The sequence below is a fragment of the Sarcophilus harrisii genome, chromosome 3, assembly GCF_902635505.1.
Source record: "Sarcophilus harrisii chromosome 3, mSarHar1.11, whole genome shotgun sequence".
Taxonomy (NCBI): domain Eukaryota; kingdom Metazoa; phylum Chordata; class Mammalia; order Dasyuromorphia; family Dasyuridae; genus Sarcophilus; species Sarcophilus harrisii.
The window spans coordinates 78,159,752-78,176,281 of record NC_045428.1 but is presented as its reverse complement, the minus strand read 5'-3'; the positions used below and the strand labels follow the sequence as shown (position 1 = coordinate 78,176,281).

Genomic DNA, 16,530 nt, shown 5'->3' with positions numbered 1-16,530 from the left:
GAAGGGGATTTAATTGGAAGGCACAGAGATGAAACATGCTATGCAGCCCATAGTGAAGATGTGTGGCCACAATTTCTATATGTCAGAAAGTACTTAGCCCAATTCAAGGAATCTGTCCACAATGTTTATGAAGCTTTTATTATGTGCAGAGATGTAAACCTTTGTGGGAAACTATTTCCAGAACATGAACTGCTAAGAAAATAGGTTGTCTTTGTCTGACATCTTATCCCATGATTTGGGACTGCCGACTTTGAAGTTAAATATTCACTTTGGGAAATAAAATACTACTCTGCTTTTGAGGTCAAAGCTCGGAATCTGTTCATAGAAAAATTATATTCCATTTTCATTTCCCAAAAGCTAAGTATATAACTGGCTCCAAAGAACATGCTAATTAATACATCTGTGTACTTCATTAAACACTTGGAAAACTGTCTAAGCAAATCATACAGTGTTGTCTAGTGGTTAAAGCCAAGGACAGAATTAGGACTCAGGAGCTCAGTTTTCCCAGTTCTTAGTAAGATTGCTCTATAACCTGTGGCAAGTCAATTAATCTCTTTAATTCAGTTTCCCCATCAGTACACTAAATGTAGTAGTTCATTGCATTGAGGTTGTGGCTGATGTGAAGCCTAATATTGAGCATGAGAGCCAGCTTTCAACATTAGCATCTAACTTCATTTTTCTAAGAGTGCAAAGATATTCAAGGCCTGAAAATTAGAAGGCTTATTTGTATAAAATGCAATTAAGAAAGACTTTCAAAGATATAGTGAAAGACATAAGCCTAATGACAAAATATTGCTAAGACCCATTATTAGGACTATGAATATGAGAAGGGCAGAGGCCAACAAATATGACAAAGGAATCTGATGTTCTTAATATGTATTTGGTTTAAGTGTTCTAAAAAAAAAGTTCATCATAACAAGAAGTCTAAGTAATTATGGCAGAAAAATTAAAGCAGAAATGAAAATAGAGATCACATAGGAAAGTAGCTAATCAATATTGATAGTTTCATGCAATCTGGGTATAAACAGATCTAACAGATCTACCTTGCACAACATTAAAGACTTAACTGATAGAAGAATCCTACAGTCTTTCAGAATGAGATTGAAGCAAAAGTAGAAGACCTGATGAAATTTTTAGATGAAGTAAGAAGTAAAGGTAAACAATGACTTTCCATAGATGGATGAGCCATTATTCTAATTTCTCAGTTAAAAAAGATTCTGCAGTGGGCCATTAAAAGATCATTTGACAAAATTATTTGGCTATTACTTAATTATTATTAGCTAATTTAGCTATTATTTCATTATTGTTAGCTAATAATAACAGTTTACATTTCCAAAATAATAATATTTTCTGCAGTTCAATTATACAGCTGGAGTTAAATAAAGTGATGAAATGCTGGTTTAAAAAATAACTGTAATTTCTATATTCACTCACTCCCTATTACATACAATGCAGTTTCCTTTACTGTAGGTCACCATCCCTAGTCATGGGAGTTGCAAAATTATGATTTATTATCAGTAATTGTTTGATTTGTATGCTTATTTTATGTACCTGTATACCTGCAGGCACGTAAAAGTTTCTTAAGCAAAAAGGAATCATGAGTGGAAAAAGTTTAAGAAGCCCTGACATACAAGGAAACTTCATTTCCTTAGTGTGACATTCAATCCCATCTACAATCTGACTCTCTCTTAATTTTTAACTTCATCTCTTTAAGCTCCTTCATAGCCACTCTACTTCAGACAGGCTGGTCAGATCCCATTTCCTTGACCACACTTGTCTTGTGTATTTCAGGCCTATATCTGAATTCCTACATACTACTCATTTTTATATTTATTCTATAAATTAACAGTTTTCAAAGTATGGTCATTCCTGAGACCTTTTCAGGGACTCCACAAGATCAAAACTGTATTCATGATAATACTAAGATTTTTAATTTCTAACATGGTAAATATCAGTAGATATAACATATCAAAGGAGGACTCCAAAGAGACTTCTCCATAATTTTTAAGAGTGTAAAGGAGTTCTGAGATCAAAAAGTTTGTGAACTGCTAACATGCTAGGGTAGAATAACGTAGACTTTATGCTAGACCCAGAGGGCTTCTTAAATTTTTCCCACTCATTACCCCTTTTTGTCCAAGAAATTTTTATGCGACCCTGGGTATGTAAGATAGGTATACAAATCAAACATTAACTGATAATAAATCACAATTTCATTATCCCCCACATTCAATTATGAGACCCCATATGGAGTCGTGGACCACAGTTTAAGAAGGTACGTATACCTTCTAGAGTATAAGGTGCCTGAGGACAGGAATTTTGTTGAATTGTCTTTCTTTGCTCCTCTTCAAAGATATAGACATGCTGGAAATAAAATTTTGCTGATTAGAACAGAAATTATTCAGGCTTTTATGACCATTTATTGAAGAAGGATTGCATCTTTAAAATATTGTGTTACTTTTCTCTTGGCCCAGAGGACTTCCTGTGATCTCATGGCTGAAAGGAGCTAATGAATTTAAAAGAGGAAAGAGACACTGGGCATGATTGGTAGTGAAGCAATGACTAGGGTTCCCTGGGTGACAATTGCTCCTTTCTCGCTGTGATCCTAGGAAACAGCCAGAATCTAAGGCAACAGGCTTTTCTGGTCCTCGATGAACTTTTGCCTTCAAGAGGATTGATGTAGATGCTATTTTTTGCCTGCCTGTTGCACCAGAAGAATGTATGTTAAATCCAAACCTTATCTGTTCTTTAAAATTCATTTACATTTCTGCTTAATTAGTATTGAATGCCAGCTCAGATAAGTGATAAATCAGAGCTGCTTCTCATTTTCATGTTTCATTATTGTGAATAGAAAGAGAGATAGAAGGCAGAGAGGTAGAGAGAAAGAATGAGACAAATAATGATTCTGTCTTGAATGGCCAAGATTTGGCTGCTGACTGGGATGTCTGAAGTTCCTGGAAGCTATCTAATTGACTTATTATTTTACAAAAGATACATTCCCAATGCAGAATAAGTACTTGGACTCAGTCCTTTTTCCCATGGGCACATAGGGTTGAGATAGTTGCTTTTTGGTCTTCTACATTATATCACTTTGATTTTCCCATTGTTCTCTGTATTTATATTCAAAGAAATATTTTTGTATCATAGACCTAAGGGAGATGACTAGAGAGTGGGTAATGGAAACAGTGAGAACTAGAAAAGAGCAGTGATCTCCACATACGAATGTAGAATGTTCTAGTCTGGACTTAGACCAGAATCTGGGAATGTTAGATATTAAGAAGAAATGAGATACTAGTAACAGATTAACCAAAGGAATTGTATTAGCTATAGAAGGATACTAAGCAAGGATATGTTTTTTAAATTTTTTAAATTTTTAATTCTTTTTGCAAGATGGAGGAGATAAAGTGACTTGCCCAGAATCACACAGCAAATTAAGTGCCAACTATTTGAGGTTAGATTTGAACTCAGGTCCTCCTGATTCCTCAGCTGGTGCTCTATCCACTGTGCCAGCTAAGCTGTCCCAACAAGGATATGCAGTGAGGATACCCCAATTTGATTCAGATAAGAATAACAGAACCACATCTGCTTCAGGGGAGAAAAAGTTCCATCTTCTCTCCCTCCTCCATTGTTCTAACATATTCCTCGGCACCATTTTCTCCGCTCTAGTTATGGTTCTTTTTGGACATGATGAAGATTGCAGATCATGATGTAAGAATTAGACTTGTTAACCCTCGAGCAGAGAATATTCAATAAAGTTAAAGGAGGATGTTCAATGCCTATAAACTAAAAATATATGGGACCAGTGGCAACTGCTTATTGTCACTTGGGGAAAACAAAATTGTAATTTCAAACTTTAGAGGGACATTCCCTAAATAGAAAGTACTAAGAATAAAGTATGGAACATGGAACACCTGATTTGATTCATTTGGATCATCTAAATTCCTCCCACTACAAGAAGAAAAAGAAGCAAATAGCCTAGGTCTTCTGGCATTGTATTCTGTTATCCAGAGGAATAAGATTATTGATTCAATAATCATGACAATAATAACTCTTTTGAGATTTAAAACAGATCATATAAATAGCTCAAGTATTATTATTCTCCCATTTTTAGACATGACAAAACTGAAACTCAGAGACATAAAATTATTTGGCAGGTATTATATACCTATTAAAGAAAATGTCTGGGACTCTTACGAAAGTCATCACACTTTAAATCCAGTACACTTTCCACAACATGTAATTGCTTCCCTCCACCCACATTCAATTAGTTTAATTTGATGAGGAAAGTGAACTTTATTTTGCTTTGTTTGAGGAACTAGGGGAAAATACCCCAGCTAAAAATTTCAGTATTGAAAAAAACCAACTTGTTCATGATGTTACTTATTTATGAATCCTATTATCATTTTTCATAAATCTGTTTGCACAAGAATAATGCAGGCTTTGCATAAACCCAGTGTCATGGGAATTATATTCAAAACATGCCAGCCCAGCTTGCTTTTACCTGAAGCAACATGAAATTGAATCATATTAGCATATAGCAATTTGGTTGCATGTCAATTGTGGCAAATCTTCTATAGACTGAAATTATGAGATGCTGTTTACCTTGGGTCATACAACATGACAATTATCCCAAGATGCTATAGGAGAGAAGGTTGAGGAAAGCCAACAGAAAAGCCAGAGTCTTAGAACCCTTATGGCGTGGAAAAAGAGGAAGTTGTTCTACCTGGTTTACAGTATTATTACACAATTAGCTTTCTCAGCTTCATAATTTATGCAAATCTTTAGCCACAAAATGAAATTTGCATTTAGGTGTATTCATAGAATTTAATAATATGAGGGATAATCTACCAAAGATCTACTTACCAAGACAGTAGTGAAGAGCTATTATGTAACTCCTGTTCATTTTGATTCTAGGATTTTCTACTATTAGATTACAGTGAGAAGTTATCAATTATAATTAAAATTAGTAATAAAAACATATCTATACCTATCTATATATCTATATGTATATATAGATATAGATATATAGCTGGGGCAATTGGGGTTAAGTGACTTGCTTAGGCTAGTGTTAAGTATCTATGTCTAGATTTGAACTCAGGTCCCCCTGACTTCAGGATTGATGCTCTATCCACTAAACCAACTAGCTGCCCCCAAAACATATGCTTTTTAAAAGCTAAGTAGCAAAACAAAAGAGGATGCTTTGGCATGTTATAGTGAAAAGATTTCTGGGTTTGGCCTTGTAGGAAATGGGCTCAAATCCTGCCTCTGCTTCTTACATATGTGTTCTTTGGCAATTCACCTTAATTCTCTGGGCCCTAAATACTATATCAGTTAGTTAATATTTCATCAAAATAAGAGCATGGACCTGATGGTCTCCACATTTTCTTTTATTTCTTAATTTAAGATCACCCTACTATAGATATTTACAGTGCTCATTGTACATAATAATTTTTTCATGACACAAACAAACTTTATCATGCCTTCCATTCTTTTTGGTTATAAAGCAGGAGAAGAGAGTGTAACTGACTAAATCCTACATCCTTCTCTCCATACCCGGGTTTCATTAGGAAGCAACTCGTACTCCATGCCCTATTGATATTAAGTCACGTGTAATGTCTCCATTGAAGACAATGATTTTTTAAAATTCTTGTTCAATACACTATTTCCCCAGTTTCTATTAGAAATCTAAAATTGGAAGCAAAAGGAAAACATGACAAGCACTTAATGAAATCTGTTCAAATAAAGACAGGTTTTTGTTTTTTCCCTACTGCCTAAGATAGAGGATATCAATCATGGTTTATGTTTGAACAAAAATAAGAAGTATCATGATTCCTGTTATGATTATATGATTTTGATTCAAGTAAACATTGTACTTTTGCTTCAAATACAGCTTGCAAGGTTAATTGATTGGAGAAATCCCAAATTCCTAAGTACCAGAAATGGGATTAAGATCGACCAACTGTCTAAACAGGAACTCCATAAATAGCCACCTGTTCTATGTTGTTCAAAAGTATAAAGGATTTGGAAATCATTTCCAAAAAGGAATGGTTGAAGTTACTACAGATGTTGAGTCTAGAGAAGTGAAGAAGGGGAAACATGATTGTTGTCTTCATGTAATTGAAGCATAATCCTATGGAAAAGCAAAAAAAGACATTTGCAAGGATGGGAATCCAAAGAGAAAAACTAGGAATTAATGGTGAAAGTCACAAGGAAGAAAATTTCAGCTTAATATCAGGAAGAATTTTCTTACAATTTGATTTGTGCAAAAATAGATGCTTTACAAGATAGTAAGGTCCCCATCTCTGGTACAGTATAAACAGAGGCAAGAGGCCATTAACCAGAAAAGTTTCAAAGAGAATTCTTTTTTTAGCAAAATACATCACCCACTATAGGAATAGTCAAAGATTAAACATGCAAAGTGGGGGTTGATCTGCTTTGGAAGAGTTGTCTCAACTAGAATTTCCTATACAAATAAAAGCCCAGATCCAATCTAAAAGAAAAACAGAAAACAAACTTTAAAAGTGAAAAGAAAGTTTTGAAATAATGAAAGAAAAAGTTAATCAAGTTATTCATATAAAAACTGTCTAATGGTACATTTAGGAAAGTCAGACATTGATATAATTTGCCAAGATGTTTAAAGTGAAAGAGGTTTCTTAATAAAATGTTTCCTTCAGACAGTTTTTCCTTTCCCTTTCCAAATTTCCAGATTCGTGCATACCTCTCGTTTCTTTCCTCATTTTTTCTTCTACCTCTCTCATTTCTTTTTGAAATCTTTTATGAGCATTTCCAAGAAGCCTCTTTGGGCTTGAGACCAATTTATTGCACTCTTTGAGTAAGATTTCTTCTGTGGACATTCTTCCTTCTTATGGGTTTGTGGTCTGCCCTGTCACCATTTCTATGGTGAAGATTCTTTTTTTTTTTTCTTGCTCATTTTCTTTCCTTTTTTTTTTATTTTATTTTATTTTTTTATTTTTTTTAGTATTTCCTCTTTTTTACTTTTAAGGTGGAGCTCTGCTCCTGGGGTAAAGGTGGTGCTGTCCCTAGCTTCTTGTGCATCTCTGAGACTTGGCTTGTGCTTTCAGAGGGTAGCTTTGCCTGTTTTTTTTTTTTTTTAGGATATGGCCTGGTTTCCCAGAGTTTGCCTTCTGAGCTGGGACTGGAATCTGTCTCTCAATTTGCTCCTCTACTGAGCCAGGACTGAGGGTCTTAATTGCTGATTTGCTGTAATTAAGACTCTCTCACCAGCTTTCCCAGAGTCTATCTGATCTGGGTTGAGCACCCTTTTCACCCCAATGAGGCTCACCTTTCTGGAAGTTTTTTCAGTTTATCTTCAGTTGGAGAGTAGTTCCATTCCATCAGATTCTGTTCAGAGGCTTGGTTTCATGTAGTTTTCTTTTTTTTTTTTTTTTTTTTTTTTGGTTATAGCTTTTTATTTACAAGATATATGCATTGGTGATTTGTCAGCACTGACAATTACAAAACCTTTTGTTCCAATTTTTCCCTTCCTTTCCCCCACCCCCCAGATGGCACGTTGACCAATACATGTTAAATAGGCTTCGTGTAGTTTTCAAGAGAAAGTGGGAACCCTAAAGCAGCTTCCTGACTTTACTCCAACATCTTAGTTCTAACCCTGGAACTCCTCCTGTCTACCTTTTTTCCTAGTGTTTCTTCTTAATAAGATGTTAAAGCCATTTTCATCTAATAGGAGATTAATTACTCATAACATGTCAAAATAAAAGTTAAACCTATATTTTTTTACCATTTTTTAACATATATTGGATTACTTGCCATCTAGGGTAAGGGGTGGAGAGAAGGGAGGGGGAAATTGGGACACAAGGTTTTTCAAGAGTTAATATTGAAAAATTATCCAGCATATGTTTTGAAAATAAAAAGCTCTAATAAAAAAAAAAGAGTTAAAGTGTCAGAGAGTATAAAGAAGTGTCATACCAAGACCTGCCCATTTTGTCTGAGAGAAACAAATATCTCTATAAATGAATGCTTGTTTAGTAAAGATTTTTAACCCTTGGACTTCATACAATATTTTGCTTTCAACTCATATGTAACTTATATGTAAATCAGTTAAGAATCAATGATAAAGAACCTTCAATTTGCCAGATAATGGGGATGCAAAGACCATGAAATGGGGAAAAAAGGATCTTGTATTCTGTTAGGGTATTCAGCCTCAGCTGTTTCCCAAAGTAATTCTTGCACTTTGAGGTAGTGATTTAGGAGATTTTTACTTTATTCCTACCTTTTCTGCAACTTCTATCAATTGCTTCTAGCGCTACCCTCTGAAATCAAGGAGAATAAAGCTAACTCTTCTTACACTTTACAGTCTGTACTAAAGGTAGCTCTGTGTCTACTGTTACCCATAAGTCTTCTCCAGGCTAAACATGCCAGTCTAAACTCTGAATTATCTCCATCTTTCCTAAAATTCAGACCTGAATATAGACCAGAGATGAGATCTTGAACTAATAATAATAGATAAATAAGTAGAGATATATTCAAATGTGAGAGATGTCATGGAAGTAAAAATAGAAAGATGTGGCAGCTGATTAAATACATAGTATGGGAGAGTGAGAAATAGAAATAGGGTTACATTGGTAAATATTTAATAACCAGTTCTCTAGATGAGGGAATATATGTATGACACAATTTAATTTTAATCAGAATTACTAATGTTTTCTCCATCAGTTTCTTAAGTCTAGATAATTAGCACAATAATAAATAAAACCCTGATTTATTGAATTTCCTAATTTGCAAGATATAAATGCTGAAAATTTAACAACCACCTCTTGTGAGTCAGTTTGAGCAGGTTTTAGCATACCATTGTGAAGCTGGAATATTGAAAAACTATGGGGAAAAAGATAGTGTTTGTGACAGAAATAGGGAAATGTGATAAAGAGGAAGGTTTTGGGGGAGATAATGAGAGCTCTTTTAGATCTGTTGAATTTAAGCCATTTCTAAGGCTTCTACTTTTTAAATATCCAATAGACATAGATGGTGCAGAATTGGAATTCAGGGGGAACTAAAGCTGTATATAATTGATTTATAAGGTATCTGCATGGGAATAGGAACTGGACCAATGATTTCATTGGAATAGGAAATTCCTGAGAGAAGAAACTCTCCCCTACACTACAGTTTGGTACCTTCTTTAAAACTTACAGTCTTCAAAAATTTCCTAGAACACTGAGATATTAAGTGACTTGCTCCTTATTGTTATAACTACCATATATCAAAGGCAGAACTCAAATCCAAGTATTCCTGGTTTTGGAGGTTACTTTACCTCTCTATTAAACTACACTGCTTTTAGATGATTATGTCTACCTGCATTTAATTAAACCAATGACAGATAATGTGATTCTCTTCCTCTTACCACCTAACCATACACATATCTGGCACTCTTCCATTCCAACTCTTGAAAGCAAAAAACAAACAAACAAACAAATATTTTTATCAGCATAAAGTAAAGAATCTCGTTTAGATAAACGTTGGACTAGATAGGAGGAAGAACTACGTCCCTGTCATTTTCTCTCATCCAAAAAGTAAATGTTCATTTAATTTCTTTTGAATTCAGAATATCCCCATCAACTTTCAGAATGACCTTAGGAAGTGTTCTTTATAGTATGAGATCTTTCCCATCTCCAGGCCCCATTAAACTCTGGCCAAAGTACTGCATATGGTCCTAACTTTCTGGAAACATCATGTGATGATACTTTTCCTCTCCCCTAACTCAACTTCTTCCAGTGTTTTCAGGATATAGAAGATAAGAAGAGAAAGAGTCTGCAAAAACAACACTGAGGACTGGGAGTTTCCACAATATCTATCATTTTTATCAGTCCCTCTACCAATTCTGATGAGCAGGTCTTCTCTGGATATGTTTCAAATGCATACTGTATGCTTAATGCTCATATCCTACCACCAGTAATGGTGAAAGAAGGCTTGTTTGTTGCTTCTTTGTTTGATAGATCTATGTAGAATTCTGAAATCATATAGTATGGTTTCAACACTGATTATAGTGCAGTGACTGAAGCTTCCAAATTAATTGGTTGATTCTGAACTTGGTTAGGGCGATGCTATATGTTTAAAACAATAGTTGCTATAATACAGTAAACGTGTTTGACAGCTATTCAAACTATATTCCAATGATGTGTTCCTTGTTTTGTGCATTTATTGTATTAAAAAGTTGGGAGCAGATTCTGGGCAGAAATATAGAAAATATTACATACTTCATTTCATTCCAAAAGAGAACCTTTTGGTACCACACAATAGAGCCAAGAAGAGAAGCAGTTTTACAATCTTCAGCCAGAGGCCAAGTGCCAAAAATAATTCATGCAGGGATAAAATGGGTTAGCATCACAGGATGGGCCATGAGCTCTTTGGAAAATTCACATGTAAATACTAGTTAGCTCAGCTTATTAGAGCATGGTGCTACGTCTGGTTCAATATTGGGGGTTATATACTGCACTGCCTAGTTAACTTTGCACACAAGGAAACTGGATTCCCTGTCCACAGGCGCTGTGTGCTTACGCTCATCCAGCCAACTCATGGCGCATGTCAAAGAAGTCAGGCAAATGAATACAAGTCGTTTAATGAGAAGTTGTCAAAAGGCTCCCAATGGGAGGGTCATTTATGTCACAGCAATATGAAGAGCACATACTTAAATCTTGTCAACATCTCATATAAAGACATAAAAAAGCATTTTATTTTAATTTGTTCATGATACAAACCTGGGAGGGGGTAACTAAGAGGTTGAAGGATAGAACTGGGATCAAAAAAATCTAACCATCTGGAACAATGGGCTGAAATTAGCCAGGTGAAATATAATTATAATACATATAAAATCTTAAAGTTTTAAGCATTCAACTACATAAGAACAAAATGAGGGAAACCTAGATTACTAGCATCAAAAAAATAAGGAGAAAAGGGAGAAGTATTCGATGAAGACCTACTATGTGCTAAGCACTTTACTATAAGTTCTCTCCAATATTCCTTACAATAACCTTGGGAGGTAGTTTTTATCATTAGCCCCATTTTATTGCTGAGGAATCTGAAGCAGATAAAGGTAAGTGAATGTCCCAAGATTCCCAGTGTATAAGACATATATTTGGTTCATGATGTAACTCTGATACTTGCTGGCTGCACAATTTGGGGCAAGGGACTTTCTATTAATGAGCTTGTTTCTTCATCTATAAAATGCCCCAAAAGTTCACCTCTCTCACCTTGAACACTAAGTCACATAACTTTTCTTGTCTTCAGACTTAGAGCTCTTGTTCTGTGATTCCATGACATCTAAAGTCCTTTTGCTTCTCTTTATCATTATTCCATAGTTTAAGCTGGCCAAAAACTTAACATACACCAACAAAATAACATGTCTGCCAAACAAAAAAAGATATTGTAATTTAATTAATAGTAGAATGAGCTCTAAACCAATGAAGGAAAAATTCTACTACTGACAGAACAGTATATAACTTACAGAAAGGTGTTGAAGGAGACATTTTGAAGTTATTTCAAGAGTTCGTAGGCAAAGAACTAAATGAATAGGTGGTTAGTGTTGGATGCCTTAATTTAATACTGACTTTGCCAAATTAGGCTCAGTATTCTATATACTGTATCACCTACCTATCCTTATCCTTAGGTTGTATCCATCAATATTTATCATTACCAAAAATTAAAACTAATTATTTAAAATTATTCTTTTAAAAATAATAAATTCATTCAATGTTAACGTAAGTAACATTTTTAATGAAAATCAACTATATTTTCTTTTTTGTCCAATAGTATTTTATTTTTCCAAATACGTGCAAAGACAGTTTTCAACATTCACCTTTGAAAAACCTTGTGTTCCCAAAAAAATCAATTACATTTTCCAAAAAGTAGTGAAAAGAGGTTTTTTTTTAACATATTTTTGCAAATCTATTATCTGGGCTAGATTCTCATAGTCTGCTTCTGCATTCAGTCTGTTGTAATATGTTGTTTTGAGTGAAATATATGAAGAAAATCTGTCCTCATACAGATATGTAGCTGGAAAAGGAAACAGAATTTTTATGAAAATAGTTTTGACCTTGGGAACCCACAGGGGTCTATGGACCACAGTTTAGATAAGCTTTTTTTAGTGGGGCTGATTCACAAAAGCTTCACATGGAGTATATGGTGGAAATAAATACAGTGACATGGATGAATGAAAAAGTGGTCACTAAATGCCTTTTTATCTAAGCAATGTGCTAATTCAATGGTTATGTCTTTTTCAGAACCAGTGATGGAATTGATATTATTGTTCCCAAAGCAAGAGTTTATTGTTGTTTCTAGAACAAAAGATATATGCACAGGGAAGTGCATAAGCAAGGTGTCTAGGTTCAATTGCTAAATGTGAAGCATGGTCGGAAACCATCTAGATAAAGTAATAGCATTTGGCCAATGAGGGTACAATCTGTAGAGTGTACATAATATTCCTTTCCTGATATCCGCTCACAGAGTGCCTGCCACTTCCCTCCTCATCTAAAAGCTTACACATAGTAGTTTTTAACTCTCTGTCAAACACATATTTCTTCTTTTCAAGCCTTTTGAGACATTGTCAGTTCTGGCTTAAAAATCAGTTAGAAGACTTTTCATCATAACACAGGACACAGTCATAGGCTAACTGATCATATTCTGTCTCTATCACAATATCCATTTTGAGAAATAGGTTTACCAAGACTCTCCATAATCTGAAGCCTGTACCTTTGTTGTCCCATTTTCCCATTACAGTAGATTAGGTGAGTTTGCATTCATTCATGTACTCACTCACCAATCAGAAGAGCTTAGCTAGAAACCAGGGTTCTAAAATTTAGGAGATTGAAGGTAGAATCTGGGTCATGAGCAGTAGATGATATATGAATGAGAGAGGAATAGCAAAGATGACAAACATGTAAAAAGAGATTTTAGGTGTAACTCTTTTAAACACATTTCTATATTTGTCATGTTCAAGAAAAATCAAATTAAAAAAGAAAAAACACGAGAGAAAAAAAAGTAAGCAAACAAACAACAGCAAGGTGAAAATACTATATCTTGATCTACATTCAGTCTCCATAGTTCTCTCTTTGGATGGAGATAACATTTTCCACCCCAAATCTATTGGAAGTGCCTTCAATCACCACATTGTTTTAAAGTGCCAACTCCATCACAGTTGAGCATCACATAATTGTGCTGTTACTATACACAAAGTTCTCTTAGTTCTGTTCACTTTACTCAGTATCACTTGATGTAAGTCTTTCCAAGAAAAAGTTTTTTTTTTTTTTTTTTTTTTTAATGACCAATATGTGATAGGGCCAGAAATGGCAACTAAGATGGTCAGACATACCTAAATTCAACCTTGTAAGGTTAATATCAGAGGTGATAACCTGTGTATAACATTGTCAGGAAAATACTGTGATAGGTTGGACCATGAACTTGGTCCTGTAGAATAATTCCCATTAAGGTCAGGTGTTCTGACTCCAGGCCTGGAGTTCTATCCACTTTGCCCCCTAGTTGACCACAATAGATAGATACATGGATAGATATCTATATTTATTTATGTGTATGTATATGCACACATATGTGTGTGTATTTTGCAATTGTCTCTTTTATCCTCAAACAAAAGCCTACAAGATAGGTGAAGTATTTATCCTCACCCAACAGATAAAGGAATTGAGTCTGAGAGAAATTTAAGTGACAGATCCATTGAGGTCAACAACTATTAACTTAGATAGAATTTGAAGTTGGGTCTTCCAAATCCCAAATCCAACTTTTTCTGTTTAGTGTTACCAGACCATATTAGTTTATAACCTTTGAAATGCTTTATTGTAAAAAATTAGTTAACTTTTCTTTTTCTACATTATAGATTAATTTGGGGTTAAAAATAACAGACATAAGTTCAATGAATTGCAGGGAAGACAGTAAACAAAATAACCATATGTTCTACTTTTTTTTTTTTTTAGGGATATTCAGAGTTTTAATTTATTTAATTCCCTCCCTTTCTGGCCCCAGGCCAGTTTTAATTGAATTGGACAAGTTTGGGATATGCAAAAAATAAGCATTATAACTATGCTTTCTTGCATCTAAATTGAGAGAGAAGCAATTCTCCTAAAATATAATCTTGCATTGGTAGCACCATAAGTGTTTAAATAGTTTGTTCCTATCATGAAGATGATGACAATAAAAACCATGGCTCACATTTTTGTAGCATTTTAAAATTACAAAGAATTTTCCATATAGTCATCCTACAAGCAGTTAATGCATGGGATATTTTCCTTGTTTTGAATATGAGGAAACCAAAGGATTTACATTGACTTAGAAAGATGGAACATGTAGAGAATGAGCAAAAATTTAAATTCCACTCATCTTAGAGCATTTATGTTTTCTCATGTCGATAGCATTGATAGTCTGGCAGTTTTGCTTAACACAAAGGTAATTGAGAGGAAATGCTAGTGTTAAAGAAGTTTTACCCTATGTTTGGAAACCATAGAATAACATAGACCATTCTGTGCCTCTCTCAAATCATGTGTTTGAATATCAAATTTTCTGACCTTTTCATCATGAATAGCAGGAAATACTCTATTTCCTTAAATACTTTAAAAATTATTATCAATTTTTGAGTAGGTATTCTTAGATGTAATGATTGCTCCTTTATTTATAAACTTTTTATTCCAAGCCCTCTATTCCTTTATAAAGATAGTTACTGAATCTTATGTGATCCCAATTGTGACTCCACGTATCTGAAGTATTTCTGGCTGCTTTTACTAGTTCTTCCTTAACCTGGGAATGCTAGAATTTAGCTATAATATTCCTTGGAGTTTTTATTTTGGTGGTTATTGGTAGGTTCTTTTAATTTCCATTTTACCCTCTGATTCTAAGATACCTATGCAGTTTTCCTCAAAATTCCTTGAAATGTTCTAAGCTCTTTTTTTTTTTTCATGGCTTTCAGGTTGTCTAACAATTCTTAAATAATTTCTTTTCAATCTCTTTTCTAGGCCATTGGTTTTTCTGATGCTATAGTTATTTTTTTCTTATTTTTTTCATTATTTTTATTTTATTTTACTGTTCCTTAATATCTGATGGAGAATTAGCTCACACTTGACTAACTTTAATTTTTAAAGTTCATTTTTAAATTTAATTTTTTAAAATTTTTCATTTAAAACTTCAGTAAAGTTTTTACCTCTGTTTCTACTTGATCAATTTGTTTTAATTTCTTTTACCATATAGTCAACTCTATTTTTAATGAGTCACTTTCCTCAGTACTTTTCATGCCTTTTTAAAGAAGCTATTAATTCAATTTTCATAATTTTCTTGCATTGCTCTTTTCCCATTTTTTTCTACCATTGTTATTTTGTTTAAATCATTTTTTTCTCTTTTAAAAAAATATTTTGTTTTCTTTAAACTCTAATTTTCTTTTAATCTCTTAACATTTCTAAAACTCTTGCTTGTTTGTGTCCAATTTGTATTTTTCTTTGAGGCATAGCTTGTAGCTGTTTTCATGTCATTGTTTTCTGAGTTTCTGTTTTGATCTTCCATGTCATCATAGTAACTTTTTATGGTCAGATTCTTTTTGTTGTTCTTGTTGTTGTTCTTTTTTCCACCCTATTTCTTGACTTTTGAATTTTATGTTAGATTAGAGCACTGCTCATCTCTGGGGGAAGGTAAGGATAATTGTACCATGCTTCAGACTTTTTCACCCTGCTATTTTCTTTTTTTAAGGTGGGTGTTAATGACTTTTTATTTTTCAAAATACCTGCAAAGATAGTTTTCAACATTCATCCTTGCAAAACCTTGTGTTCCAAATTTTTTTGCTTTCCTCCCCACCTCCCTTCCCTAGACAGCAAATTATCCTATATAGGTTAAAAGTCTGCAGTTCTTCTAAATATATTTCCACATTTATCATGCTGCAAAAGAAAAATCAGATCAAAATACCCTACTATTTTCACAGTTAGTACTGGAGGACTGTGACTAGTGCTTCTAAGGTGATATAACCTAGGGAGAGAAAATCAGTGTAATCATCACTAGCCTGTCCACATGTTGGTTCTTATCCAGGAAATGCCCCTGTTCCCAATTGCAAGTGCTAGCATTCTTCTCTGCCCTGGACCTGTGACAATGAAGTTGCTAACAGTTCCCAGTCCTGTTTCCAGTGTCTGCACATGAATCCTCTGTAAATTTTTTTTTCTGACCAGATATCCAATCCCCTTATCATCATGGGGAAGACTCTTGATAATGCTGTTGCTAGTGGTGGTGGTACTGTCACTGCTACCATCTTTAATGATCACAATTACCACTGCATTGAACTCTGGGCCAGCCCCTAATTCATAGTTTTAGAAAGAACTCCAGAGATGTCTTGGGCTGGAAAAATGTCACATCCTGAACTTTTGTTAGGTATGTTACTCCAGAATTATATTTGACATGTTAAAATTCCTTGAAGGGAAAAGAGTTCAGCTGGAATGCCCTCTATATTTTCCCATCTTGACTCTAATCTTCCCATCCTTCAAAGCATATATTCTACAGTAGAATATATATCCAAATTAAGGT

The 16,530-nt window shown here is 34.2% G+C and overlaps 1 protein-coding gene across 1 annotated transcript in view; it reads left to right on the top strand.

The window, feature by feature from the left end:
* The window catches only part of PARD3B (par-3 family cell polarity regulator beta), a 740,364-nt gene that overhangs the window by 295,936 nt on the left and 427,898 nt on the right, over window positions 1–16,530 (top strand). The window lies entirely within an intron of this gene.